The 24870-nt window shown below is 41.1% G+C and overlaps 1 protein-coding gene across 1 annotated transcript in view; it reads right to left on the bottom strand.

The window, feature by feature from the left end:
- LOC135244743 (protocadherin-15-like) overlaps positions 1 to 24484 on the bottom strand; it is a 187824-nt gene extending 163340 nt beyond the window's left edge. Inside the window, exons 1-2 of the mRNA XM_064317270.1 lie at positions 24370 to 24484; positions 19072 to 19130 (exon numbers count right to left, since the gene is read on the bottom strand). The gene's annotated coding sequence lies outside the window, so the exon portion shown is untranslated. The remainder of the gene's footprint in view (positions 1 to 19071; positions 19131 to 24369) is intronic.
- Positions 24485 to 24870: the final 386 nt, after the last annotated feature.

Raw genomic sequence — 24870 nt, 5'->3', positions numbered from 1 at the left:
TTCAGTGCGTTACAACCACCTCATTAAAGACATATTACTACAATACTGCATGCATACCTGCCAAGACTTCCTGTTTCTCGGGTGTTCTCCCTTATTTAATGACTCTTTAGCGTTAGTTCTGTAATTTTAGCGATGCTAGAATCATGCCTCTGTGGTGTCTGCATGTGGTTCACAGGCATTCTCCTTTCATATAATATACCTCTATGTTCTGAAGTCTTCTGCTGGTTTTGTTAAACTTCCAGGAGTTAATTTTTTCCAGGAACTGGAAGATATCGACTGAGCACACACTGACATGCTCTATACAGCTGCTCTGTCCCTTTCTCATCACTTTTTAAAGCCGTTAGTCAAGTGGGCCTGATTGTTGATAGTTCAATAGTTCATCTGTCAGAGGTGTGGCTTAATATACACATACACAACACTGGTCTGGGGAGTTAAAGTAAGTCTGATTTTCCATCGACGAGTATATATTGGAGTAGCAATGTTAAATTTGCTGTTGGGGGGGGGGGGGGGCTGCATTCTGGTTGTTACACACGTAACCATTACTGTTATATGAATTGTGGCATAACACAAAAACCTTTTAAAAATACAGAACAATATACAATATACAGTATAGAGTATCTGCCATTGCTGTGTGTGTGTGTGTGTGGGTGTGTGTGTAACCTCATGCCAAACCCACCCTAAACTTATCCTAACGCCATCCTCACCCTTTAATAACCCCAATTTAATCCCACCCGAGCTTTATTCTAGCCTGATACAAACATTATTCCAAACTTTGAACTCAATCCAATCCTGCGTACAGCCCCCATTCTGGTCCTGTCTGATGCCTGTCCCAGCCCGTTACATCACGCTCTGAGACGTTCCCCACAGAGAACGAGCAAAGCAGTCCCCCGGCCGCATCACATTCTTCAGAGACCTTCCGTCCGTACGCCAAAACTTTTAGACAGTTAAAATCTGTCAGACAGTAAATGGACCAATTCATCAAAATAACTAATGCAAAGACATCGGATGAGCTGTCAGCCAGGAGCTGTAAATGTTTCTGAAAATGTCTGTCAAAGACAGAGACGTCAGTCCACGCAACGTTTCATTTCCACTCGAAGCGTTTCCTGTGTCACCATCACACACTGAAACTGAAAGTATTCAAGCCAGAGGGATATGGGTTTAAATCCCAGGTGTGACACTGCCATACCTGGGAGTGGCGGTGTCACTTTACACTTACATAAGCAATTTAACCTAAACTGGGTGAACGCAATTGAAGAATAAACAGATATTATTGCATTTAAGAATACTGTTCCGGTCATATTTGAAACATATATTCAGACACGTGCATGTGCACACACACACACACACACACACACACATGCGCACACACATACATACATGCTCTCCCTCCTTCAGACAAATGCACCCAGATTCAGGTCAAAAACAGCAATAGCGGTTTCGTAATTATAACACTGGCAAGTGAATGTTACTTTCAGAACACCAGAATCTGATCAGCAGAACCCTTAACGTCGATACCGTTAATTTGCATGTACTGAAATAAAATATGAGAGAACAAAATGAGGGGGGAATTTGGTTGCGATGCTGGGATATGAGATTGGACACTGGAGGATCACCTGGTCATCATACGCCTACCATAGATAGCATCATACGCCTACCATAGATAGCATCATACCCCGACCATAGATAGCATCATACGCTTACCATAGATAGAATCATACGCCTACCATAGATAGCATCACACGCCTACCATAGATAGCATCATAGGCCGACCATAGATAGCATCATAGGCCTACCATAGATAGCATCACACGCTGACCATAGATAGCATCATACGCCTACCATAGATAGCATCACACGCCTACCATAGATAGCATCACACGCCTACCATAGATAGCATCATATGCCTACCATAGATAGCATCATACGCCTACCATAGATAGCATCATACGCCTACCATAGATAGCATCAGCCGCTCCGGGTAACGGCTGCCAGATGCTTTAATTTGCAGGTTAATTTAAAAGCCCGTCCCACCCCTCCCCCCCAGGTCTCCTTTTCCCTGCGCCGGTAAAAACGTCCAGGTGGCCGAATCAGACGGATAAACGTCCCAGAACAGCTGATTAAAGGAGCCCGATCTGAAGGAGGGAGGGGGGGGGCGCTCCGGGTGAAGAAACGTTTGCTTTCGCGGAGCGAGAGCGCGCGACAGACCCAATGACTCAGGGTCTGAGGGAGACGGCCGAAGACGACGCGCTGATGAAGGTAAATCACTCCTGTTCGGCGGGCCCCGCGACGCCCTGTCCAATCAGAGCGGAGGAGGCGAACGCCTGCACCTGCCGCACGTGCGAGGAGGACGGCGCGCGGGCAGGGATCCCGCCTCGGACAGCAGGCAGCGGAAAAACAGATGGATAGAGCAAAATCATTTTACGCATCGCTGCCTTCAAATCTGCCTTAATCTAGCGGTAAAAAGGTTGTTCCAGCCCAGCCCAGACTTAGCAACAAAAAAAAAGAATAAAAAATACAATCATATTTTCCTTTCAAGTAAGAAATCAGGCAATTTGTTTGAATAATGTTAGCATACTGTTTGCATTTCATTTGTCTTGCTGTGATAAAAATCAATCCGTCTGACTTTGACAGTTTGGTCCGTTGCGTTTATTCACATTTACAAAAGTCAAACTGGGGGAAGTTTGTATCAAGAAATTTTGATTTCACTTGAGTGGCTTTAGGCTTCCTGAAAATAAGTACACCAGAATTCAGTGCGATGACATAATTAACAAAACTCCCCGAACCCAACAAATTATAGATCTAGACTTGATAGATCTATGCTTTATGAAACCAGGAGGCATTTTGTTCATTAGTATTTCACCTTTCCTGTCTTATTAATAGCTGAGCCTTTTAAGGATAGAAGTGATAGTATAGAAGCCTAGGGCGAAAGAAAGGATGACCATTAGCTTAAAAAAAAAATGAATAGAGAGTACATTCAAGACCTTTCTTAATTACATTTTTCAACATTATGAGAGTGCAAGTGAGGCTAGTGTGAAATATTACGAAATGGGCTACGATACATTACATTACAATCACGTAGCAGACGCTCTTACCCAGAATGACTTACGAAAGTGGAGTGAACGTCAGTGTTCAGTCTCAGGAACACTGGAGTGCAGAAGGCCCGTTCATAATCAATGAGTGTAAAGTTAGCAAAACCCGACAATTAGTGTTGCAGGCAAAAGTAAATACCACAGCACAGCTACACCTGTATCCGTAACTATTTCAAAGGTAAATAAAAAGAGAGAAGCACTAGTATCCTTCAATCACTGCTGAAGAAGTGAACTTTACAACAAGCCATTATGCAGTTCCTACCTACTGTAGCTATGCTGGAGTGAAGACGACTTCTTTATCTTTAAAAATGTAGTGTTAATATTCTCTAACAAATTATTATGCTAATTCCTGGTTTAGAAAGTTAAATTCCTCTCCAGCACTTTGTTCTGATCACCTGCATTTGCTCATTGGCACAGTTCTTCTGCCAGGAGGTAGAACTAATTCGCGAAGTCAGCTGGCTGAGTTCACGGGTGGAAGAAACACATGGCAGGGCGTTTGCTTTCGGACTCCTGAAATGTCCACCTTTGTATTCTGTAGAGGACGCTCAAATGCCAAGGCACTGGCCTGAACTCTCCCGACGCAACGCAACGATGCGAATGGATCATTTTCACTCACCCCACATTGACAGAACACTGACACTTCACCTTTTGAATCCTGAACAACAAACTGCCCGTTCAGTCGAACATCTTTGATCACTTAAACACACAGAGAGTGCGGCTGCAAGCAAAATACATTCCGGTGTCGATGAAGCCTTGTGAAATTGAAACAGAGGAGTCACAAATCACATTGATTGGCCCTCTCAGCTTGTTTCTCTTGTTACACTGGATTGACAGTAAAGTGATTAATCAGCCAATTAATCAGTAACACTAAATCTCTCTCGCACACAACAGTTGTTACGGCAGCATCCTTCAATTTCTTCAGATTGCAATATGGCACTGTCCTGGCACATATCGACTGATTATTTCACTGTGAGGGCAAGATTAAACTTCCATGTTTGCAAGTAGGACAGGTTGGTGAACTCAAGATAAATGACTTTGCAGAGACTGTGCAGTTAAAAATGTTCACGAATGTCTGAATTTTTAAATTTTTCTGAGTAGGTTCATCTCCTCACACCCACAAAGCCCTTGTGGTAACATAGCAACAGGACAAGTGTTGTCTTTGTAGTAATGGAACAGACTATTACCCAGTTGAACTGTCTTATCATTTTCATAAAATAACAACATGTATAGATGTTATTTTATAAAAATGATAATATCAACACACAAAATTTCAGCTCACAAACCGATTACCTAATAAACCACTAACTAATTTAGAGATCAGTGTGGTAAAGTGTATATCGGAAAGGGGCCTATTACTGACACATGCTTTTGGGTTAGGAAAAACAGCAGATGACTGGTCTCATTAACATATCGACAGTCAAGAGTTAGTTAATAGTTCGTTTATAGTTAACTGACACTTATTTTGTCCTCAGGTTGAAGAGTATTTGAAAGATCTGAGTTGTAAAATAAATGTCAAATATACAGGAAAAGCTTCTGGCGCCTTCTGAAATTGGAAGTGAATGAATGAGAAAATAGAAAATAGGCCTTCGGTCCACATAGAGTACCACACTCCGATGTGTTCTGCACATAAGATCACAGAAACGGGAGACTCTGGGGGTTGTTAAGTTCTAACACATAAAAAATGGAAACTCCGCGAGTTCTGGAAAGGTCTCGTAGTTTACAGCATCAGAGAGGAAAGTGAGTTTCTTCAACACTGGGTCTGTTTATCGCAGAACAATTCTCAAAAAAAAAAAAAAAAAGTTTCTCGCAGATAATGGACTGCGTACTGTACAAACAAGGTCCTTTCAGGTTACGGACTTAAACCAGATTTTGTAGAGGGGGTAGGCGGTGGTGGTGGGGAATCAAGGCAATGAGGGGCTGTCTTTAACTCTGCATTTTTCTTCACAGTTTAGTTTTGGCCTCCCATAACAGACTGTATTGTATGTACGTGAGACAAACACATTTTTAGGTGCATCTGCTTCCACGTGTATCCTTGTTACTGGTAAACACAATCCAACAGGAGTGACAATGGCAAATGACATATCAAAGCAAAACATAACAGAGTGACTCACCAACTCCTGTGGTTAAAGAGCACAAACAAGCCAGCGGGTCGATTAAAAGTAATGAACACCACAGGTGTTCTGGATGTCCTGCGTAAGCCACATGTAGTGGAAGCACAGCACGGTGCTCGAGTCTGAAAAGAGCCTCCGTTTGCTTCCTGTCTCCAGCATTCCTCATCTCGCATTTGTTTAAAAAAAAAATATATATATATATATTTCTACGGGCCTTAACAGAATGGACAGTGTAGAGAGACGTGAGACGAAGATCGGATTCGAGCCAGCCACGTCGTGGCTCGTAATGAGCATGTGGACAGTGCTATACACTACAGGCTACACCACGAGACACCCCTCCTCTTCTACATCTGTTACACATTTTTCATTTTGCATCAATCGGGGGGACGATGCAATGTGTTTATACATTCTGATATAAGCTGTTATTGATATATATATATATATTTTTTTTATCACAAATTTTCCTCAAAATAATCAAGTCTGCCATTTAAAATTTTTTAAAAAAGTCCTGATCTAAAGGTTTTGTGGATGTTCCAGCTAGTGGGGCGGCGGTATAGTATAATGCGTAAGGAGCTGGTCCTGTAACCTAAGGTCACAGGTTCAATTCCCAGGTAGGGCACTGTCCTTGTACCCTTGATCAAGGTACTTCATCTGCATTCTTTCAGTATATGTATATGTCTCCCAATTTATCTACATTGTATTCCCTTGCGCATCTGTAATCAAGATATTTCCACCACCTCACCTCTTCAGGTAGGCCTACGGTAGCCATTTTGTTCTTTTGAGAAATATCTATCTCCTCCACAACGTCGCAACTTTTTGTCCTGTCATGTCCTTGTGTTAAAATATCCCTCCCCTGCTACCAATCGGTTCAGAAGACAGATTGCTGCCTTTAATGATTAGCTTTATGAAAAAGACTGTAAAATTTATCAGTCTGTAATGCAGGCCAACATGCACTAATTAGGAATACACCCAGATGACAGGAAGATTTATTTATTTAATTTGTAATTCATTGTTCAATAACAATTTGACACATTTACATTACAGTTAATTTTGCATAGCATCACAGTACGGTTTGCGAGCGCAACATTCACTATTCACAAGAGACTAATTGGTACTGCAGTGTTGCCAAGCTAAAGTTTTTCAATGAGGGCTTCATGACTGGGTGCTGTCCCTAAAATAGTAAATTTGACTTGTTTTGCGATTTATATGGGATTCGTTGAATAGCGTATTGTAGGTGACAGTGCGTGGGAAGTGCCATCTGTCAAATGTGCTCCTTTACGCCTGGTTAGCGTAAAACTTAAGTCACAAAATCGACGCATGTTCATCAGTAATGAGATTCTACTCTTTCAGGGCAGTAGCTACACATTATCTGAGCCCACAAGCCCTAGCTGCGAACACGGAGAACGAGCACATCAGAGAAATTTAACAGGCTGGGGGCAACAGTTATGGCAGTTATGACAGTTATGGCAGTTATGACACGCGTTCCGATTTTCCCAGCTCAGTGCGGTGGCTCTCCTTCTTCCTCTCGCCTGTAGGCTACATCATTTGATCCTCATTTCTGTTATGTATTCTCAAAATCATTCCGCCCCTCTCCACGGAATCTGATGGAGACACCTCTGCTTTTGCCCAAGGATTGCATCTTATTTCCTCCCAGAACACTACGAATATTTAAAAGGTTGTTTTTTTCCTCCCAGTATTTAGCAGCTGGTTATTGCACTACCTGCTGCTCTTCAGTGGTGCGATCGGGAACACGAGACGGGGAACCTGCAGTTTCGTAACGATGCAGATCATGTGCACCCAGCATTCTATGTGCAGCTGTGATCTCATTGCGGTGTTCTGCAGCAAGGCGAAAGTACATAACCCAGGCCTGCTGATGTGAAGCTGCACGTGTGAATCCGGTCTGGAATCAGCCCGCTTCACCTGAGAGAAAGTATTCATTAGTCCCTGACGCCAAACAGTAGCCTATTCTAGGAATCTCTCGTAAACTATTCAGATACTTGAAATTCAGTTACGCACGGTGAGCTATTTAGCATATTCTAGGGAGACTCTATTTCCGGGGGTACCTGATGACTTATGTAGCCTAGGCTTCTTAGTACACTGAGGAGAACACAGAGGTGGAAACGCTCAAACTGAGTTAATATAATTACCTCATTGTTTTTGAGCTTAAATAGGCCTGTCGAAGCATGATTGATTAACAGGATGCAGGGAGCCCGTCATAAGCGGGAACGCGACATATTATTCTTTCGAACTGCCGAGAAAGTTGCTGTGCACATAAATGCATTTTTATGAAGAAATTGCTACCGTTTGTAATGTAGTGGAAACGAATGATCATTAATTTGCTAGCAGAAACGCGAGGCTCGCTGTTACACCCACTGTGTCTCAAGGCAAGACAGCCTACACACTGTTAATCAAGGTCCAAGGCAGCGTTAGCCGTCTACTGCTGGCGGTGAAAACTGACGGAATGTCAAAAGGCCACCTCGCACACTGTTATGTAGACAGGCGCGTGTTGACGGACAGAGTGATGCACGGGCTTTCCAATAAGATGGCTACTGATTCCTATTAGACTTACCTTCAGGGTATTCAGTTTCCTTTGGATTGTAGATTAGTAACGGAAAGCAATACGTAGGCTAATTAACTAGGGCGAGAAAATACAGGTTTTCAATGCACACGTAGTTATTTTATTTTATTTTTTATTTATTTATTTTATTTTATTTTTTGGGGGGGGGCGGGGTTCAACTAATGTAATAGTACACTTGAAGAATGCACGTGTCATTCATTGTTTTACGGAGCCAGCTGATTGCAAAGAAAACAAGACTTGCTGGAGTTGTCTACTGCGAATTGCGCTTTTATTCGTTTTTACTGTACAGTTTCAGTGTGGATGTGTTCCGGGGTATTTCAAAACTTATTTGCAAGAAATAGCAGTGATAGACCCCTTCTATTTTACTAAACGAGGATATTGTTGCTGCATAAATTCGCCAAATTCCATCTGTACCACCTCGCACAAGAAACAGAATCAGGCAAACGAGACATGAACAACAAAAAAACATTGGTATCCGGACAACACGCGTGTCAAAATTAACAAGGCACGATAATTATCCTGCACTGTTACTTCACTGACTCATATTTAAGTACGCGCTTGTCTGCAAAATGTATCATGTTGATTCAAAGCAAAGCAAACGCTTTCGTTCAAGATGGACAAACACATTTAAACAGGGGAGGGCTAAAGCTTACCACGTTCGCATCAGAGCCATGTGGACACCAGCCGGCTACTCTCCAAGAGAAACTGCTTCTGAGCGTACAAGACATCCCGGCGAATGGTAACACACCCGTACCCTACTGCCATCTGTCTCCGGATTGTTAATATTTAAAAGGCTTTTGAAGTGCAACAATAGCAATTATTTTAAGTCCATTCAGAGAGTAGGCTGAAGGAGGCACGTGCGTCCAAGTGATAGGGAACTCCGTGGACTCAATTAATGTCGAAAAGTACCAGAATCAAAATGCAGTTTATAGTGAGTCCAACCCCCCCCCCTCTCTCTCTCTCTCTCTCTCACACACACGCATAATTTAATTAGGGGTTCGATGGCTCCGCAGAATCCATCAGAAATTACAATTAAAGTATTACGCCGTCAAGCAGACGTTGTACTGTAAGGCTGCAATTTCGTGAGACCACGTCAATTAGCTAAAAGGGAGAATATCTACACGACAACGGCCTTGGGGTTTCACCACAAATCTGGAAGGGAAATCCACCAGGGAAATCCACCGCATCTCTTCACGGAGGGAGATCAGATCTAATCCACTTCATCTCGTATATTGATATAAACAAGAAACAAGTAATTTGACATAATTTGTCATAATGTGAACAGTCTCATTTCCTTTCCGATTTCATATCTCAAAACGATAGAGCAGCGTTATATATAAAAAAAACCAGTGCTCAAACTGTATAACATCTCATTTAAGTTCATTAACAATGGAGTCATTCTCAACTTATAATTGAAACTATTTTACAGTTAGTCATCTTGAGGCACACAGCTATCTTAACACTCTCACCGAAGGCACGGGCGCTTTTGAATCCATTGCATGGCCTTGGTACCTTTCGTACAAAAATTGCCAGACCCAATATTAAACCCAATTAGACCCAATAACGGATGGTAAATAAAGATCACATTCATTCTTAGACATGACATGATGTGGTTGCATGACAACCCCCCCCCCCCCCCCTTACTCCACTAGAAATTTGGTATTTGAGTGCCAATAACCATCTGGTGAGATAGATGTACAATATACCATAACACCAGTAGAAGAAAGTGTGAGGGATACTACCAGTGGAACAGCCAATGGTAATATCGGTAATTTTGGTCATTATTACCATGCAACCGGCATCGTCTACATACATGTTTAACTTCTACTTTAAATATAAATAAAGACCCAAGAGATCCGTTTCCCGAACGTTGAAAGGGTCATCTTGTGAATGAACAGGACAGAGTTCAAAACAGTGAGTAGTGGTGTACCGCACGCAGAACGTGCCCTTGAGTCAGACTGTCTTTTCCACATGAATAATACTACGATGTAAAGCGCGCCGGCTTATTAGAATTCCTCTTATTCCTCATATGCTGTTTTTTTATTTTTTAAACAAGGCGCAGAGCCAGGTTGAACCTTCAAAAGCAGCTCGAATGAAAGTCAGTTGATTCTGATGTGAAGCGTGCTTTGTGTTAAAGCCAGCTAATGATCTCGCGCAGCAGAGAAAGAAGCGAGCGTTGGTGCGGAGTCAAAAGGCAGTGCACACTGGCGCGTGATTAAGAAGCACACGCTCCGTAAGGTTAATATGTCTCACCCGAGTGCAAGACGTTCCGGCTAAATAAACTTCATCTAATGCGCATAATTCATACAATCTTCAGCATTATGTGGGAGTGGGGTGAACAGTTATTGGCAGTCAATCTTCTGGCCGATTTGTTTCACGGTAACCGACGGGTTATTCGTTACAGCCGTTTTCAAGTGTCAGCCACGGACATTTGCAGGTTTAGGAAAGTTCATGTTATGATAACATTTTCTTCACTAGGATTTCCCATTGGGACAGACTACCCCATGTAAGTGGGGCCTAGTCAAGACAGATTGGGCAGCAGGAGAGAACAAAGAAAAACTTCCAGCCCACGCAAGACTAAAAATGCAAGCAAAATCATCATTCCTTAAAAAGAAACAGGGATTTAATATTTCCAATTTAACATCATTTGTCATGGTTCGTTTTTGGCCGGTACTAAGAATGGTAAAATGGCTCAGGATACCATAGCCTAACTTGTCCTAAATGGAGTGTACTGCTGCTGTACCACTGTGAACTCGTGGCACTCTATGCATTTAATAATATTTAACATAACATAATAATGAGAACAGGCCATTCAGCTATTCATACTGTAGTATCTGAGCTAGCCTGTAGGTAATCAGAGCGGTAGATACAATTTAGTCAGGAAAATGGCAAGCATCGTCGGGCTGAATGGGCAGTTCTCGTCATTATGTTATGTTATATTAAGCTATGTTAAATATTATTAAACGCAGGGAGTGGCAAGGTTTCACAGTGGTACAGCATGTATGGTATTTACAAAAATAGGTGCTGGATGTTAAAGTATGAATGCACACTTTTTTAGAATATTGGGACCTCTTTTTTTACGCATTCTCTCAATGTCGGTAGGTTTTAAAGTGAGGATTATACACACATCAGAAACCAGTATGGTGATACATGATTTTTCTGATGTCATCACCACAAGTCGCTTAAAAAATTAATCTGTACATGAAGTGGTTTCAAACAGGAGACAATACCCGAATGATACTGTCTGACACGCCTAGACCAGGCTGACTTCAAAGCGGTGTAAAACCTACAGGAGCTGTCCATAGTGCTGAATTATGAATTACTGCTTCTCGTACGGACCCGAAGTGCTTCTCGGTTTGTTTCTGTTACTGTACTCGCTGTGTAATTTGGTTGTTCCAGCAGAGTTCTGAAATCAGATTTTTGTGACCTTTTGATTTGCTTGAACCAGTTTGGGTACACACGAAGAAGATCCCTTGACAGTTATTATATATTTTTTTAAATGCACAGTTTACAGGGAACACAGTTATCTGCACAGTAAAGCTGTGCACGAAACCATGCACAGTTTTACAAGGTTTTCTATTTACACAGTTGTAAATAAAATGTGGATATAGGCATTTAAGGTTGTATCTTCTCGTCATTAGGTTCTGGCCCCAAAATAAATAAGCACATTTTGTACTCAACCAAATTGAACGAGATTCAGTTTAATTTTTAAGAGCCAAGATTCAGACTCATGAGTAAGCCCCAATTGATCCACTAATTACACTTCACACAGGCAGCTAATAGCATATACATTTTTAATGTATGGCTATTAACAATGCCATGTTAAATTAACCCAACATCTACGGTATTAGCACACCTCCAGTAACTCATTGTGTTCTGTCAATTGTGAAGAAATGTTAAGCCGAGATTAGCATCAAATTAAGAGCTCAGTTACACCTGATACATTAAAAGATGTCCAAATAAAAATGACTACAGGACTTAGTGTCAGAATCAGAAATAGTTCTTCAGAAACGGACTCCAAAGGCTGGCAAACGTGCATCTTAAACAAGGAGTATTCAAAGACGAATCACATTTTCCTGCTTCCATCAGTTTACTTTTACTTTGGACACAAAAAGTCCATGAAAATTCATATGCACACACATAATATTCTTATTAGACACGCAATTTACACAGCCTATTAAAAACTGCTGAGTAGAGGTTTCAGAGCTGTAAAGTAGAGTAAACCATTTGTGCTATTGGAAAGCACTGCTGTACTCATACAGGTAGCATTCTTTGCTTTTTTATTTCCTCTTTCAAATAGATGACAGTTGAAAAATTCCTGAAATCCAGGTGGATTTGAGTTGAGTTGAATGCTATGTGGTGAATAAAAACCATGAGGAATATTTTTAGGAAGGTTCCAAGATATCCAGAACACTAATAAGATGGCCTTATTCCCACAGAATACAAGTAAAATGTGCAAAAACTGTTTGAAACTAACAGACCTTTCTCAGATATGTCTGAAACTTTGTCTGAAGAAACAAATAGCCTGAGAAAAAAGGACACGGCAATGGAGGTAGTCTGCACTTCTAATACCTTTCATAAAATACACCATCCAATTCCATCATCCTTGTATCAGGAATATTGAAAGAAATGTATTGAGATAATAAAGCGGACAAACATTGCACCGCAGGGGCTGTTCTGTTTATTTATACGGTAATCTAATAAAGGCCGACACCGTGTTGTTGCCATATACAAACGTGTTCATCTTTCTGCTTTAATTTGCTGTGTACTGACAGTTTTCTCTAATACATTCTGTATAAAAGCTGTCCGCCTTAGAATGGCCTCAATTTAAAAATCTTGTTATTTTCAGTTGATTGTTTTGTTCACCCATATAATGACATTTCAACAAAAATACAGAATTATTGGTCCATGTACAGATGAAATTTAATTAAACATTGCTCTCACTCACTCTCTCATGCATGTGCGTGTACACACACACACACACACACGCTCACTTGTGCACATGCATATTTATAACAAACTGATTATCCAAACAAACACTTCCTGATCAATGCTGCCTCTCAGTGTCTTGGATTCCTTTCATAACCTCTGCTTCTTCTAGGTGACAGTGTGCATCTGTGAAAGCCAGATAATTGCAACATTTGGGCGGAAAAATGACTCCCTGTATCTTTTCCCGGGGAGCAAGCAAGAGAAGTTTAAGCATTACCCTGAACTGTGCAGTCCACCTTTGTGCCATCGTATCCCATGATGCCCTGGGTTCTCCCTCCTCCCTCCCCCTTCTACCTGCTGGTTCAGATTATTCGGTTTGCAACCCTAGGCAGGAACACTCCGGAGAATTTATTACAGCTCTGAATGTCTTCCATACAAGTATCATTTCAGAACCCGCTGGACCACATTCCTCGCTCAATTCATGGTATTACATATCCTGATAAAAAAAGATAAAATTGACGTGGTGCAACATTAAATATAAATATTAAAGTATTGATTTAGGGTAAACATATTTCCCCGCTCGTTTTAGATAATAATAAACATAACACGCATTGCACGCACGCTGAGATGCACGTATCCTACTGTGTTAACAGGCGTTTTAAATGACAAAAATCACACTTGCTGTCCAAATAAAAGATCAGGTATTCAGGAAGCACACATTAGTAGTGCAGAGAAGCACCAATATACCATAATGGGACTAATTAAGGCAACAGGAATACAGATAAGCGTGTCGTTACAAATAACCCTCCTCGCTCTCATCAGACTCCACTGTGAGGGGAACATGGTGCCCAAAAATGAGGCCCCCTCCGGACGGCAGTCTGCCCGCACCATCCCCCGGGATGAGAGAGCTTTCTCCGAGAAAGAAAAAAAACATTAGCCCTGCCAGGCAGCAGCTTCCTCTAATACCTCAACCACTTAGGCCACGGAGAACTGCAAAGTGTGAATCAAGAGTATCAGAAAAAAGATCAATGTAACACTGACTATAAAAGAAAAAAAAATTACCCTCAGGAATTTAGCCGAGATAAAAAATAAGCAATTTACTAAATGCTAAAACATACTGTGACATTTTCACTCTCCGTCTCTGTAGTTATGCCATTTTCAGGAAAGTGCTTTCATATTCCCCAAGTCATATCTTTGACCATCTATTTGCTTGGTCCAGGACCAGCATCTCTCCTCCACAAACTTATGGCTCTGAGTTTCTGCCTTACTCCTGGCACAGGCTGTCCCCCACGGAAGGAAAGAAATCGATTACGAAACAATGCACACAATGAAATAACTACAAATATCGAGCTTTACCACCATTACCAAAAATACAGAAGGAACACAGTTTTCTGCTAGTGAAGAAGTGAAGTTCATATTTGCATTGCTTAATTTGAAACTGAATCAAAAGCCATTATCAGCCAGGTCTAAATTCATAGAACGGGCTATGAAAGAGTAATTTGTGTAGTTATGACAGTGCATATAAAGGCTTACGGTGTATGGACAGGATCAGCCATAGCAGAGTGGAACTGTCCCAGTGAACCAATCAGAACAGCCGTGTTGAGGCATTTGTTGCCTCTCATCTTGGAGCTTGACAACATGCTTTACTAAATGAATTATGGACGAAATGTAGATCCGTTCATTCATGCAAATGAAAACAAAAAACGATATCAAAACCATCATAGAACATTTGCAATTGCATATGTTTTGGTGTGAATAATAAATGATACTAGCTCTTCCACTAGCTGGAAAAAGGCAAAAGAATAGAGAAAAACATTTTTTGTTGTTGCTTTTCACATTAGTTTTTGAAGTATATAAATGTAAAGTTAAAGCACTGTACCACCTGCACTGTGGCACAGGTGGAGACGGGGGAGAAATGCAGAGCTGGTTCATTGGCTCACAGTGATTCCTGCAGAGGCTAGTGTGACAGCTGGCTGAACACACACACACACACACACATCCCATGAACACAAACACATCACACATACACACGCACGCATGCACACACATGCACACACACACACACGCACCGACAGCAGACACACACACACTCTGTCATCACGTTCCTCCTCATTATTCCCATTAATGGGAAAAATGCCCTGTATGTTCCTAAGTCATGGCTTCCATAATAGCCACACATCGATCATTCTCCATCTTTATGTTTAAAAAGCATTTCACAGTTTTTTTTTTTACAGCTCACAGACTTATATCAAAACATACAGTATATGTTCTGTTAAACTATGCCCAGTAGCTTTTTAAATTGCATGGTCAAGTTTTATTTTGTTTTTTTTTCCCAAAAAAATTTGCAATAAATCTGGTATCATACAAAGTTTTCACAACAACTCATATAATACATATGATATAATAATATTTCACTCATATAAGGTGGGATCTAATTAAATGTAACTAACTACAGACGGTCTAATGGAAACATTCTTGAACACATAATGTGCATTAATGCATTACATTTCCTTCATTCCTAAACAATACTTTTTGATCATTTTAGCGAGTGGTAAACGTATAAGTTGGTTGTGCACAGTTTGCAAAAAAAGGTCAAGTGAGCCCAGATGCTTGGCTCCACAGAAAACAAAAAGGAAGGAAAAACGCAGGTACGTCTCTAAAAATATAATCCGCATCCTAGAGACAAAGCCGTTTGTTCTGCGGTGACAATGCTTTTATTCCGATGTCATTCTGTGCAAATTGAGTCTTGGCGCTAGCATGCGGTCGCGTCTGCTGTGGAGAGTAGCCTCATTACAGGCTGACGCCTGCCTTTATGCTCAGGAAAAGAGGTATGGAAATAGGCTGAAAGTGCCAGACTGACCCGAGAAAGGCAGGAAATTGAAAAACGAGTCGGAGTTAAATGCCTGCGTAAACAGGCATCCTGAGCCAGTAAAGCTTGTGATCTAGCGCCACCTATAGGGGCGACATAGCTCAGGCGGTAAGAGCGGTGGTCTGGCAGTTGGAGGGTTGCCAGTTCGATCCTCCGCCCTGGGGCGTGTCGAAGTGTCCCTGAGCAAGACACCTAACCCCTAATTGCTCCTGACGAGCTGATTGGTACCTTTCATGGCAGCCTTTGACCGTTGGTGTGTGAGTGTGTGTGTGAATGGGTGAATGAGAGGCATCAATTGTAACGCGCTTTGGATAAAAGCGCTGTATAACTGCAGTCCATTTACCATTCGCCACTCAATGCCTCAAAATCTCTCCATTCAAACTATAATCTAACCTGCATTAAATAATTTTTTTGCCAGTTACCGTAAAGGGACTGGAGCCGTTTGGGTGTGGTGACATGAAGAAAAATTCTTCCACACAGAGGCAAAATCAAATCACATAAAATGTATTTGTATAGGGCGGCTGACAGGCGTGGTGTCACAATGCACTTTACGGCAGACCCTGGTCTTAGTACAACCCCCATAAAGTATGGACAGGGTGGCACTGGCAATGAACACATCATAGTGGAAAAGCAGGAAGAAACCTTGAGAGGAACCAGACTGGAGATACATCACCTATGTGTATCAGTCAGAGGAAGATGAGTTTAGTTTGCCTCCTGAGTTTGGTCCCTCCCTAAGTTTACTCCTACTGTAGTCTGAAATCATGCATTTTTGAAAAAGTGACGATTATTTCACAAAAGAAAATGGATGGTTTTCTTTCTTAATGGCACAGGGATGTTGAGAACAATGTCTCCAAACATTCACTTTTGAACAAAAGAGATCACCGTTCGCCTGAAGCATGGAATTGTAATAGGAGGAGATAAGCTTAAATATAATACTGAACCGTGATAAAATGCAGAAATGACTGCTTTTATATTGTGGAAGAGATTACTTTCATGCTTTTGATGATTGCCACACAAAAAAAACGGAAGAAAACTAAGCTAAACAAAGGCGCCATCAGCAATCTCCAGCCACAACCTCCACTGAAAAAAAACCCCTACACTGAGACTGCAAACTGTCAGGAGGATTAACAAACCACTCTGGAAATGCACCTTAACCTTAAAGTATCGCTCCAGATAAACCACAGCATTATACGTATGCACTACACAGCTCTCCATACAGGAGATATTACTGAGCTGGCCATGCATTCTGGGTGGAGATGATGTTTTCTGGCTCGACTCTGGCAGGTACGCCACCTTAATTAGAGATCCAAAAACACAGAACGACAGGGCAAAAAAAGGGGGTGACCTTCGTACCGCGCGGCAGACAGGTAAGCTTTACTCCCAAAATCTTCAGCCTGCCTGTGTATCCCTGTTACTGACAGGCAGAGCACCTGTCCAGGCCTACTTGCGGTAATGTATCTAATTACAGGTGAGCACACTGCACAGTCCCACACTCAGAGACAGCACAAGCCCAGCTGCCAGATACTGTGCTGTTCCACTGGGGTTCCTGGCCAAATGTGTAAATATCGAAAATAAATCCAAAACTCCAGAAGGAATAATGTTTCGCTTGGAATCAAGGAGAAATTGATGGATACTGCACTACACAGTGTACGTTACATAACATTAAAATTTGAACATCACTGGTGCCAAAAAAAAACCTTATATGTCACACAACCAAACTCAAATGCCGTAAGTTTCCAGCTGGTAAAATCTGTTGGTGGTAAAGAGTTACTGATCATTGTCACATGCACTTCCTCTGGATAACAGCGTACCCTAAAAGCCTAAATGTGAATGCATATGCATACATTAGGGTCTGACACGGGGGGCAAAGTCTTGATTGGCTCACGGACGTTAAAGACTGAGAGCGGCCGACAGCTCCTCCCCAAAAGAGCTCACGAACACTCCCTCTTCCTCCATCATCCTCCACCTCACCTGCTGAGCGAACAGCACGTCCCCCCCACCAGCAGTCCCCGACTTCCTGCGGCAGAAGCTCCTCTCACTACGCTGCGCGGCTGTCAGAACTGACTGAACTTCGCCCAACGCTACGCTACGCTACTCCTGGCGCCGGCCTCCCCGCGGCGCTCGAACCCGGACCGGCCGCTCGGAGAAGCCATCCCGCCGGTCGCATGAGCAGCAGCTGACAGCGGTGTTTGTAAATGTCAAGAGCGATCCCCTGCCGGGACGCGGATTAAATGCTGGAGACCCTGCAGTTGTCATATAAAATCCAACGCTGAGAAATCAAGGTGACAAAGCTCCCCCAGGCTACAGTAAAGGTACCCAACTCAATGTCACTTTTTTCTTTTTTTTTTTTTGCACTCAGTCAGTCAGGAACTCCAGACTATTCACGCTGAAGGGTATAAGTATAGCACCACGAGACTGCGCAAGGACATGTCCATGTCCTTTATGAGCCAATCCAAATTGAATGGGAGTTTTTCAGTTTAAAAAAAGACTCATTTTCCTACCCTTCTCAAATGGGTAATAATGTCATTTTTTTTCCTCTTATAAATTTCTTTCCCCCAATTACAACACTTCCCATATAATTGTGTCCCTTGTAATATACGATGCTTGTTTACTATTCGTCTGGCAATGAACGAATACTGGAAACAGCTCTTTAGAGGAAATGTCTGGGTTTAAATACTGTATATTTGCTAGCATTGCAGAGCCTATTTCAGAGTTTAATTAAAATATAATGGGGCCTTGCAAAAATGAGTTTGCACAGCATCTCGATTAATCTATGCAATCCATGCAGTGTGCAGCGTTTCGTTTAATCCGTCCATCCACCCAAGGCCCGATGAGCTTCAGATTCCAGTTCTATGCTCCCGGCTTCCTGTGGGGCTTTTTTTCCAGCTTATTTCTAAGGACTAAAGGCAGTCACAGAGCAGCCGGTAGAACCCTTCAAACACCGCCTCAGTTCTCGGGCAGACTGGGTCTTCCACTGGGCTGAGAGCTGACAAATAAATAAAATAAAAAAATAAAAACTTTTCAAAAAGTTTCCCCTCCTCACCTTCTGTAAGAAATGCAATGCACTGCGCATGCAAGAAACCCCAAACTTAAAGTTAAGTAGAAGGAGTTAGAATGAGTATCGGGCCTAGGTCTCGACGGGGGGTGAATGATTTGCCTCAGCATTGATTATTCCTCTCTGTGGTAGGTAGGGCAACTTCAGCAGTATGGAAAGGCAAAAAAAAAAAAAAAACTAAAAACAAAAAACATTCATATGAAATGGAAAAGGCGGCCCTATTCATCCTTGATCTCTTTCCTGTCACAGCTGAATGGATCTGTGATTAAAGCCTGTGTTTCCTGCTTTAGAAAAAAAAACAAAAAAATAAAACCCTGTAGAGGGAACGCCCAGTATCAGCGCTTCTGAAGAGCGGCTTGCCATCAACACTCAGTCCAGACGTGATTTGTCTGCTCCTTTGAAACACTGCAGATAACATGTTTTCATATGGAAATGCTTACCTCACAAGTGTCTTTTTGGGGACAAGGCATACCTCTTCACCCAGGTCCACGATCTGCCCCTGTGTGCAGAAACAAGGAACGACTAATGCTTTACATTTCGCCTGATTAGTTGATATAAAACTGTCTGGGGGATGGGGGGGGGGATGTCAGTGGGAAGGGTGTCTGCTTTCTGCAGGTTAAACCAGAAGCATGATGATGACAACCTCAAGGTTTTAGTCCTTTAATGTGCATGAACTCAATGAACTGCCATGTACTTAATGCCAGTGAGTCACTAGCTGAGACGTTTCACCCAAACGTAGGGAATAAAAAAAATTTAAAAAAGGGGGAGGACATAACGACAGACTCGGCATCGGATCTGTCCTTCATTAATCCCCTTACTGCGTTTAAAGGATTATTACTAACACCGGGCTCCAAGAGCAGTGAAACATTTCTAAACCGAGAAGAAACGGGAGAGAGATGTCACTTTAAAACTTGACCGTCCTCAGCGAATTTATTAAACCGATCACATATTAAGCAAGTGCACGGGGTGGACTCTGGGTTTCACGACCTTGGCTTAAATGAAAGGTGGAATAACCTCAGGGGATTTTATGGACTGTGCCACGGCGAGAGACTAAGGACTAAAACACTGCGTTTTCATTTCGCTTCTCAGGACACTGTGCTCCGGGCCTAATAAATGTGACCTCCTGTAGAGTTTGGTTTTAAAATGCCTAAATGATGTCACAGACCATCATACAAAATGGCAGAAATGGAATATACTGTACTGGCAGTATACTTGGTTTTCTTCTGTTCGTAGGAAATGTATCAGAATTTAAAGAGAGTCTTCTTTTAAGCATTTAAATACCCAGTACGAATGAAATATTTATCAGCATATATACTATGTAACTTAAACTCTGAGCTTTTGGTGAGTAATAATGGTGACCAGAAGTCAGAGAGGAGTTCCATAGCCCTACGCTAAAGCTCTTTAAAGGATAACACCGGTCATTTTCATTTTTTTCAGTAACATCAACAAATCCTATGAAAATCCCCAAACCGAAAATGTTTCTGTCTAACTCTCGGTACTTGCGGATATTTTCCTGGAAAAGTCACTCATTTCGGTTGTGTGCTACAGTCATTAAATGCAGCTCAGAAAGACATATTTTTATCTTCAGAAAATGCGACCTATTATCACGAAAAACATGACCAGTGCAGTTTTTGCCCAATTTACTTCAAAATGGAGCAAATTATTCATTTCGATGGGGACTACTTTCTGTATTTCGGTGCTGCACCAAACTACTCCCCGCATATCGAAACAGCAAATCATTGTCACTTTGTAAAGTTGTTTCAGTAAAAAAATATAAAGGCCCGATTCTTTGTAATGGTAAATGATGCCAGGGGTACACAAGAAGCTTCTCAGCGATGACCCAAAGATATCGATCCATGCTTTTCAGCATCCTGTAACAGAATTAAGGCTTTATCAATGAAGCACAGTCTGGGGAAGGTGCTCAAAGCTGCCAGACAGAGAACCGAAGAATAAACATTTCTTCTCATTAACATTAGAGTCATCAGTGAGTCTTTTAATGGGACATATCAGCCACTTATCCATTTCCCAGAGGGAAACTTTAAGTAAATTTCTAATGCTAATATTTCTATGCAGACAGCATTCCAGTAACGTTACAGACGTTTTTTTTAAATGTCAAAAGCACAAAAAGACCGGATTGCGATGATTAGCTTAAGATGTTAACTGTCCTACATCATATGAGCAATTATCATTTTGACGCACCAGTCAACATTAAAGCGGAGAATTACATGTTCATATACACTGTCAAAGGCAAACAATAATAATGTGTTTATAACTTTCTTTTTTCCTGTTTAACATTTACTTGCACAAATACAGAATAACTTTATTGAATACTAGCTGACAGATTTTTTTCATACGGGCCCAATTGCATTGCAATGTTGTGGAAGGCCACACAACACCACGACCAAATAAGTTATCCCCCATGACCCCAAGTTTGGCTGGCCGACCCATAGTTTGTGCACCACTGGCCTAAACACGAACTTGCAAGCTAAGCAAAAGCACCAAGGACAATTATAATGAGCAGTTGGGCAGAGTGTAGTGGGAATTCTGTGGGTCGCCTCTCTTCACATTGAAAATAAATGACTTCCAGAGAGAGCAGCGTTAAAATTCAGTGTTTGGTGTAAATCCCGGGGTAACTCATAATGATGTCACGACCCAATAAATATCGCCCGCAAACCAAAACTTGGGTTGCGGCCCACAGCTTGTGCACTGCTGAGTTATGCTGACCAAAGCAACAGCAGGTCTCTTTGACTTGTTTTCATACTTTTTTGGAAAACAATGATGCTCTATGACTTATGGTGTATTGGCGTTGGCTAGATGGACAATAATTGTTCTCAGAATAAATGAATTGAGAGTGAGACATAAACAATAAGCCTATCGGTTGTGGTTTTATCATAGGATATTTTGCCTAAACTGAAATTATCTTTTGATGTTGTATAGACTAAACCAGCAGAGCCAAAATACTTCATAATTAGTCAATTACAGTCACATTACCTTTCAAAGCTTTGATAATCTACACTTATGGCAATGATATTGTAACTTTGTGCGTGTGTGTGCGTGCATGTGCGCGTGTGTGATGCTCAATTTCATAATTGCAAACTCAAGTTCTCTCAAGTTCCTGTTTTTAATGGGGAGAAATGCCAGTCATGTCACATTCTGTGGCTTTCAAACTGAACACGGAAGTGACCTACAGCTATTGAAATATTAAATAATTTAATTAATAAATACACCGAAAAAAGAGAAAGCACTTTGGAGGGGTGAGCTTCTGCTTTGAGAAGATAATGAGGAATTATGGAGGACTTGACCCGCAGACCCGTGTCTGACTCCTGTTTAATTACCTGTCAAAACATCCCGACCATTGTGACTGTAAAAATTCCATTAACCTCCAGAACACTTAGTTTGGGCAGCTCACCTGGACAACAAGCCCCCTTTTTAAAAAAAAAATTATTAAATATCGCTCAGAAAAAAACTAGCCCTCTGCGTCATCGTGAGCTCCTTTTCCAAGCGCAGTAATGAATCATCACATTAGCAAACTTTCCGACTTCTGACGTCAAGGAGGTTTCATTCATTATCATCCACTTAAATATCTGCAATTCTGAACAAGTTACTGGGAACAGAACTCGTTTTTACTTCCGTTCAATTGCTCTCTACCTGAGGAAATTTTTTTAAAAGAATTTTAATAAAATAATACTCTTGTATAGCCCTAATGATTAACATTTTTGGATTTATGGAAGAAATAAACCATACTACCTTTTATTTTCTTCCCATTTATTCATTTGCCCCGTGAACCATGAAGAAATGCTATGGAATATATTATTCATAACCACTTCATCAGTACCGCTGTACTTCATCACTCCCGAAAATAGCCCTGCAAGGTTTCACCCTCATAAATCACCTTTCATGATAAATTAAAATAAAATGAAAATGTGCGATTCACATTTACACCCGTGAAGGACCCCTCAAATGTCAACTCGTTCCAATCATTCAATGTTTTGAAACATTCAAAACATTTTCTAAAGGAAACTATGAGGGGGGAAAAAAATCCCATCAATCTTTGGATGATTTTTTCTCCCCGTATCCAGACCGTGAGATATTTAAGCAGCAGCGTCTTCCATCATTTTAGCTTCTGCGACTGGTTTTTAGAACATTCATCAAACGCATAATCATCCAAGACTGCATTTGTTCTTCATTACGTTTAGCTTTTCTCTCCGAGAGAAGGAAAATGGCTGAAACATAGGTCCCTCTCTACACGGTCGTCAGAGCTCAAAACGAACATCGGCGCGTCACCGAGCAGCCCTACAGCAGGGAAAGAGCCGGCAAAAACCGTTTCCCCTCACCAAACACATTCAAAGCCATGCTCACGCTGCAGAAAGCTCTGTCCCAACAAGTGCTTTAGGGTGGTTAATGAGATTGAAAATCCTATTTTTCTTCTCTCAAGTAGAAATGAGCTTGTTTGAAGTGATGGTTTGACAAGCGAAACTTTCTGGCAAACCTCGAAATAAGTCAAACTTTCTCACCTCAGTGGAATATTTTTGTCTTTTTTAGCAAACAAAGTAATAAATAGTCTAAATATATGACTACATACTGGTACAGATTGGCTTATTCTGTGGTTTTTGCAGTGTAGACATTTGCACATTAATTAAATAGGTATTCCAGACCGTGAATACACAGCATAACCAAAATATTTCAAACTAATGCTATAACAACTGTCAGTCTGATCCCAGTCCAAACCTGTCAAGGCCTCAATCTGCTCAGAAAGCACATTTCAAAAGCTCATCCCTGTGTATCGATGTTATGTGATAAAAGAGAAAGGCTAATAAATTTGATTTTCCCAACTGTATTTTATATTTACTATGCTGAAGACCTACTGTGAAGCATGGACTGTGTTGCTTGTGTGAGTAAACGTTTTAATAAATGTCATATGCTTTATAATGAGCTTCATAAAAGATAAATTGTGCACAGGAAATATAACTACCCAGCCACTTCCCAACAGTAAAGTGTACCCATTAAAAGCCCACTTCACAATCTTTCGTTTAAAGGCTTCTTATAATATAGCACAGAGCAACAGGACATCACATTAAACACTTGAAAAAAGGTGTGAAAAGGAGAAAACTTTATTTTTCCAAAGCCCAGTGTATTGTGATACTCATGAGGGAACTGGAAAAAAACCTATATATTTATAGTATATTTATTTTATTTTTTGTTATATTTCTGCACTGGGAAACATTCATGTTACAAGGTGTAGGATTAATCATTAAAAGGGCATCAGCATGCAATGCAACAAAACAAAAACAATAGGAAAAGCTGGCACGGTGTAGCATAGCGGTTAAACATTAAAATTTTAAGCATGTGTTTTGCTATGATAGCTTAGTAAGTTCCCCTGGACAAGAGTGTCTGCCAAATTATTCAAGGCCAAGCACTACAGGTGCAATGGAACCTTATTTCAGTTGTTCAGAATTACATTTCTCAAGGATTCAGAAACATCTATTGTTTTTTGTTTTTCAGAAGTAAAATATGTCTATGAAATCCAGGCAGTTTCACAAACTCACAAAGTTAAGCAGGGTTGTAGAGAGTGCTGTGCCATATTTGATCAGGCATATTTAGAGTATAACTATTGCAGCAAAACAGCAATTCAGTGATTGATTCATTAATATCAAGTTATATAGAGAGGCAGGGCTGGGGGTGGCCACTGCTCATGTGGTGAACAGACAGGAAAAACACAAAAAGAAGTGTTGGCTTACCGCCTTTTATCAGTCCAAATCGCCAAATCAACATAAATCTTCAAAACACAAAGAGGCCAATCCAAACCAAACACTGTGAAGGCTAGGGAATATATAAACCAAACAAAACCGACAGACACAGAATCTGGAAGCTAGGCCTCTTATAGAGTCCATAATTAGGTAATGGGCCACAGCTGACATGATTGCAATGAATCACAGCTGTGGCAATACCTGTCTGTAGGGCCGGTGCTGCCCTCTGGTGGGCAGCACCCAAATTCCATTCCTGCTATCATAACATATATATATATATATATATATATATATATATTCTGAGATCAACATGACCATTGTTAAATCTTTAGTAAAATTTTTTTTATAATATTAACATTGTACAATACAGAACCCATGGTACTGTATGTATGTATGTATAGTACAGTATATCTGCATTAATTCTTAAACTGAATGTTATGAATGTTATAAACTGAATGTCTTAAAGCCAACGGGCTGTTATTTCCAGCATCT

This window comes from Anguilla rostrata, chromosome 18 (assembly GCF_018555375.3).
Source record: "Anguilla rostrata isolate EN2019 chromosome 18, ASM1855537v3, whole genome shotgun sequence".
In the NCBI taxonomy this organism is placed as follows: Eukaryota; Metazoa; Chordata; class Actinopteri; order Anguilliformes; family Anguillidae; genus Anguilla; species Anguilla rostrata.
This window is presented reverse-complemented; position numbering and strand designations above follow the sequence as displayed.